The sequence below is a fragment of the Apteryx rowi genome, unplaced genomic scaffold (genome assembly GCF_003343035.1).
Source record: "Apteryx rowi isolate R43461 unplaced genomic scaffold, aptRow1 scaffold_799, whole genome shotgun sequence".
In the NCBI taxonomy this organism is placed as follows: domain Eukaryota; kingdom Metazoa; phylum Chordata; class Aves; order Apterygiformes; family Apterygidae; genus Apteryx; species Apteryx rowi.
In genome coordinates, this window is record NW_020451092.1 from 110,018 (window position 1) to 116,464 (window position 6,447).

Sequence of the window (6,447 nt, forward strand, 5' to 3'; positions counted from 1 at the left end):
GCGCGGGAAGTTAAAGAAAAGCAGAGCTGGATTTCTTCCAACAAAGACAAAACAAACAAAACAAAAATTATTCAAAACCAAACAAAACCAGCAATATGTACAAATAAATAATGAAATAATGCATAAGAACATCCTAATGCTTGGGCTCAACACTTAATTGAGAAACAGTTGAATTCTGCACTTTGATAGGGAGTCAGATCCTTTTGGCAGACATAGTTGAACGTTATAGGCATGTGGAACAAAATATTTGCATGTGATCATTTGTTATTTACTGTAGCAGATGAATTCTGCTATTAAAATAGCAACAATAATAAGTGACAAATTCAATAAAACACACATCTGTTGCAAGCACACATTAATGATACACGTTGATTTACAAAAATGCGTTCTGAACACTCTGTCCCTTGGCCTGCCAGGATTTTGTCTGTAATCTTGCCCAAAACACCCAATTTCTTTACATCTCCACTTCACAGCTTTAAAACATGGAGTTAGAATTTTTCTATCCTTTTGAGGTTTCACGTATTCATTAATAAGTCTTAGATGCACAGAAGCTGCTGCAAACAGTTTCTGTGAGTATTATTTATAAAAAACATGTTTTAAAAGATGTTATATGTCTATTGTGCCTAGAACATATTGAAAGTGGATTTTAAAGAGGCATAATGGTACTCTTAGAACCACTAAAACATATTTTTGGCAGGGAGGTTATTAGATTTGTTAGTTAGTCTGTAGTTATAAAATGATTTTGTAACAGTACTTTCTAGGTAAAAAAGACATTCAAACAATAATGACTCCATCTTTTATTTATTCTCTTTTCATTTCTTGGGGGATGGTAACCATCATGGCATAGGACCAGCAAATATTCCATCAGGTATTTATAAGACATTTTAGCTATAATCATCTCTAATAAACTGTTGAAACTGGAAAAGTAATTTTTTATTTGCTTTGTTCTATACATAAGTTCAAACTAGCAAGATTTTCTTTTTCTTCTTTCTTTTTTTTTTACTTCTTTCTCCTTTTTTTTTTCAAATTGATACATTCAAATTTGCTGCCTAAATCAACTGAGGACTGAAATATRCAGTTTCCTGACTAAGTCTCTGAAAGAAGGGCTAGTACAGGTATAATCATAATGGTAATTTCAAGCTCCACTGTCAAGTATTTAAATATTTTTCCTTGCACCTGCCTCACAATTTATTTAAAAAAAAGCTGTCAAGCCCAACTTTTGAACACCCTATTATTGATACATCTGCAGCAGCTTTTGGTTTGTCATTTATGTTTTCAAATTCCCATGTTATATGTACTGAAAATAGACAAAGACCTTGTTGCCAGATCTAAGTGACTATGTTCCTCAAATACCACATAACTTTAATGCCAAACAAAAGCACAGTGAAATGCAGCATTAACTTTGAGAGAAGTTTGGTTATCATTCAGTAACAAGATGTACTAAGAACAGAGGGTTTCTAGGGCTTCCAAGTTTGCTGCTCCAAGTCAGCTCTTTGGGGCTGGATCAGCAGAGGCTAGAGGTATTTGGGTTACAACATGCATCCTAGGCATGAAGATAGCATACCTATGGAAAGTGATGTTCGACACTTATTTTATATTTTAGAGATTCGAAGAGTAGCTGAGCTACTTTAGCAGCTTTACTGAGTGGACAATCCTCTCCACCTTCCTTTAAAGGACTGAACAAGAAGAGAATGAAAATAGGAACCTTCCCGAGGCATAGCAGAGAGTTTCTGGGAAACGGAAATATCAGTATACTGATTTACTAGCTGGATTCAGGTTTTAAAATGTTATAGTAGCTAAAGAAGTGTCACCTGTGTGAAATTCACTGCAGTCCTGTGGCAAAAATTTGTGAGGTGTGGCTTAGCATTTTAAGTATGTATCAGCTTTGCACAAATCTCTTAAAAATCACCCTCTGCGAGGACTGCCCTACACTAGCAAGTAATGTGTATTCTGTCTCCACAAAGCACTATTCGGTGACTGTTTCAGCTTGTATCTTTCTTCTAGCAAGTAGCTAGGTCTGCTTGGAAGCAAAATATGAGGAGAAACCCTGTGTTTCATACACACTGGTCTAGACATGGATATGCAGCCCCACCTCTGTATGGCAAAATGCCCTCAGTTACTTTCCAGTACTGTTTCTCTCTAGCTACTGAAATACCCTACTTGGATAATGACAGCATACAATTCTTGTTCATTATTATTACTGCTACTATTACTATTTCCTACCTGTGACATATATTATATTGGCTTAATTATAAAACTAAGTGAAAGAAATTGYTAAATATTTCTTCCTCTGAGCCTGACTCAAGTGATTCATTTGATTCCGTATGAGTTTCTTGAACTCTTTATAAACATGTGCTGTTTTCTTCTTCATTCGGACTTTAGATCCAGCATTCTGTCATCATACTCTCCTGTGGGAGGAGTTGCTTTTTTCCTCATCACTTGTTTCTGCACATCCTGTAGCTCTAATTTTTGCCTGCTGTTGGGGGATGGCAGGGGAGGATTGTGATGCATCATTGCAATCCACTTTGAAAATCCTGTTTTGCTGCTTTATCAGACATTCAGCTTCTCAAGAAGGCATAGTGCCTGGAAAAGCAGCATGCTTTACTATGCCTTGCATACCACCTTGTGACCTGTTTCTCTGCCTCTCCTCATGATCACTTAAATTAATACTGAGGAGTGCTCTGGAACTGAGGGACTTTAAAAAGAGTGCTGATCTATATATTCAGTGTAAGGCATGTACTTAATTTCCTTGCTGAAACAGTCATAATAAACCATTGCCTCTCATAGCAAAAATTTAGAAAGAAAGTTTCAAAAGATGTGCTATCAAATTAGAATTACCTGCACTGAAAACTTTGATTTTAAAAATCAGTGTTACCATTTCCTTTTAGGTTTGCATTCATTGGAGACATGATGTCTGAAAGAAAACTCCTGAATTTTTAAATCTGTGTTTTTTGACAAAGGAATGGTAGTTAAGACCATGTAACACAGAACTAGAAGCTGAAGCATATGCGTAAGAGGAAATAAACACTTGTTTATTCATAATGAAATGCAATGTGGTCTTCTAATGCTAACATCATAATTAATTATATGAAACTAAACTAAAAAAACCCCAACAAACTAAAATAAAACCCAGTAGAAATATGTAATCCATAGATAACATCAGGGTTGTAAACTCAGGAGGTTTCTTCCTGCTCAAAACTATATTGACCTGCAGTTTTCTGTGGTGTAATTTTTTCTCTGTCGTTTTGCCTGCTAGAGCCAAATACTTGTCAGTACATATAGCCCTAGAGTCAAAGAGAATGCACAGCTCATGTAATACGGTAAGTGCTATCTCCAGTCAGGAAGTCCCTCCTGTGATATTTAAGTGCCAAAAAAAGATGATCTGCAAAGTGCAGACAAGTACATAGAATTCCTGAGTATCTGAAACTGCCAACAAGACAAATTGTTTTTGTAGTAAGTGCTTAGGAAATCCATTAGTACCACTTCCACTAGGAAACCAAAACGAATGCAACATAAGAACGCAGTCTGTTTGTAAAGCAAGCCTGTGGCAGACAATGACATTGTTGGCACCTGAAACATAAAGGAGTAAACTGAGTAAAGTTGCCYGGGTTATGAAGATAGCTAATTCAGTATGATTAAAGCGAACGGCATCTSTGCCTGGATTGAGTTTTACAAATACGTACACATACAGCCACTAAGTCCTGCAAGCTGCGCAGCAGGAGTCCAGTGCTCAAGACAGTATATTCTGAGTTTGTACCTTTTTCCTGATGCAACATACTTTCAGATGAATGGATCTGAGAATGCAACAAATACACCCAGCTCCACTGGATAAATGCCTTTGCCTGACACGTCTGATAAAAAGGTCAGTCAAGAAATGGATAACACTGAAGAATATGAAAACCACCTATTCCCATTTAGTTTATGTTTCACCTAGTGCTTATACCAATTTTATCAGTTAACTGTCATTCACAATATTCCTGATATTTAAATGTTGATTAGAAGGAAAACATGAAGACATTACTACTTAGTTAAATTTCCCACTATCTTCAGTTTTAACTGGCTGACAAGGGCTGCCTACACTCTAATTCTCTATTTCTAATATCTCTAATTAGAGATATTTCTAATATCTCTAATTCTCTAACTCTCTGTTTATGTACCTTGCTGTAAAAGCCCTAGATCACTTGGATAGGTAACTTTTATAAAAAATCAATTATCGTTGCTGCCGTTTCAGCTGATTTTGCTGCCAGTTAGGCAGGGTGTGATATTGTGTGTGTTTACATTGAAAAGTYATTTTCCTAACCAAGAGGGTGAGAAAATTCAAGCTTGACCCTACAGGTTCTTCTCATTAAAAAAATCTTCCTATCAAAGGACCAGGCCTTTTAGAGAGTTTAATTTGATTGTTTTTTCTCATTACAAGTTTATCRCCCAGCAGGGTTTTTCTGAAGTCCTGAAATTCACATTATAGACCTAGTCTCTTAGTCTCTTTGGCTTTGCATTACTGGAGTGGAAAATTTAGAAGGACCCCAAATCCATAATATGTGCAATATTTCAACATATTATTTGTAATTATAATTACTTTATGCAGTCCAACTCCCACTTTCAGCAATAGTTATAAAATAACAATAATTTTCACTTCCAAAGTCTTAGTATCTGAATACATTTAGAAATTCTCAATCAGCTAACTTGTCTACAGAACTAGGAAGAAAGTAACAGTTTCACAGATTATAAGGCTGAAGCAGAGAAAATTACTGATCTTCTACAAGTCAAGGTACAAATCTACAGTAAAGCCAAGAACACAATCTACTTTTTTAAGTCTTGGTCCAGTATTCAAATCAGTAAAGCCTTACAGAGAAAACTATAATTACAGTATGCATACTGCAATAGGTACATAAAAATAATGCATTGATAATTTAAACAGAATGGAATATACAGTTCTTGAATAGTTTCCTGTACCTTTTTCTTTCTGTTAAAGTAATATACTTTAAGAAGTCAGAGGTAAATGTTGCAAGAAAACAGATAAATAATACAGCCTAGACAAAGATTTTCATGCTGTTCTATGAAAAATTTGGCCGACTTAAAGGGGAAAGAGAGAATCTGATATTTTAAAATAAAGCAAGGTTACCAACTTAATGTCTCTCTTTGATCTTTTCATTTATCGATTGATTAATATTGAAAATATGCCCATTAAAATCCTATGTTTGTGCTAGATCTTAAGGCATAATAAGTAAACGCATTGTTTCTCTTAAGCTCATAGCAAAATTCCCACTTAGTTCAATAGGATCTGATTACATCATGTTTGTATATGTTCATGGAATAACRCAGAATCACAGAATAGTTAAGGCTGAAATGGACCTTCAGAGATCCCTTTRGAGTCCAACCCTCCTGCTCAAGCAGGGTGACCTAGAGCAGGCTGTCCAGGACACCTCCTTCACAATGTTCAACAGATGATTCAGAATTTAAGAAAGAGGAATAGGCAGACCTTTTCTCTGTCCTAGAGAAAAAATATTTTATATTCATTCAGTGAAAAACATGAAAGAAAGCCCGGTTAAAACCTCTTGCAGTATATATRCATACACATAAATACATACATATATATACTTATGTATGCATATATGAATGACACTGCTGATATAACACTATCTTTTCCTTTCCATGTTTTCCTTTTCATGGCTTCGCATATTGTTATTCAGTCTTCAAAAAAAAAAAAAAAAAAGCATGAACACGAAAAGATATAGTCAGGTAAATTTGGGACTAGTGTATGGAAGAAGCTTGTACTGCAAGCAGCAAATTTGCACTACTAACCCCATGCTTTTGCTGCATTTCTGTCAGAACATGTTCAGCCAGAAGGAACGACACAACCACACCAGATCACACAGCTAGGGATAGTTTGCTCAAAGATCTTCCTGGTTGTATTGTCTGCCACCTAGTGCCAAATGAGCTGATTATTTTGAGACTGTATTGTTTAAATATTTATTTGCCAGTTACGAATCAATTGGTTCATTCACATTGAAGGAAACTTCTGAGATTCAAGATATTATTAAATGCAAAACAATGACATTGGGGTTTGATCCAATGTATTATGAAGCTGGAATTTAATATTCCACATGTAATTCTGAAAGGACAAAAAAGGAAGACATTAAGAAATATCTCTCAACATGATTTTTAGACCAATTCCCAAATATACAGATGAACAAAGAGCAACTACAGGCATGTTAAACTCTAAGTAGCCTCACTTTCAGAGCTGTTCAACACTCATAAATCTCACTGACCTCACAGGGTTTACACAGAGTAGACCTATTTCAGAATGGGAAAAAATAATGGTCTATGAGGAAGATCTACAACGGGAGTTTTTCTTAAATGATTTATAACTGTATTTCAGGCTTAATAAAATCTATTTATTTTGAGATGCATTTTAAATATCACACAGTGATTAAAATACCTATTCCC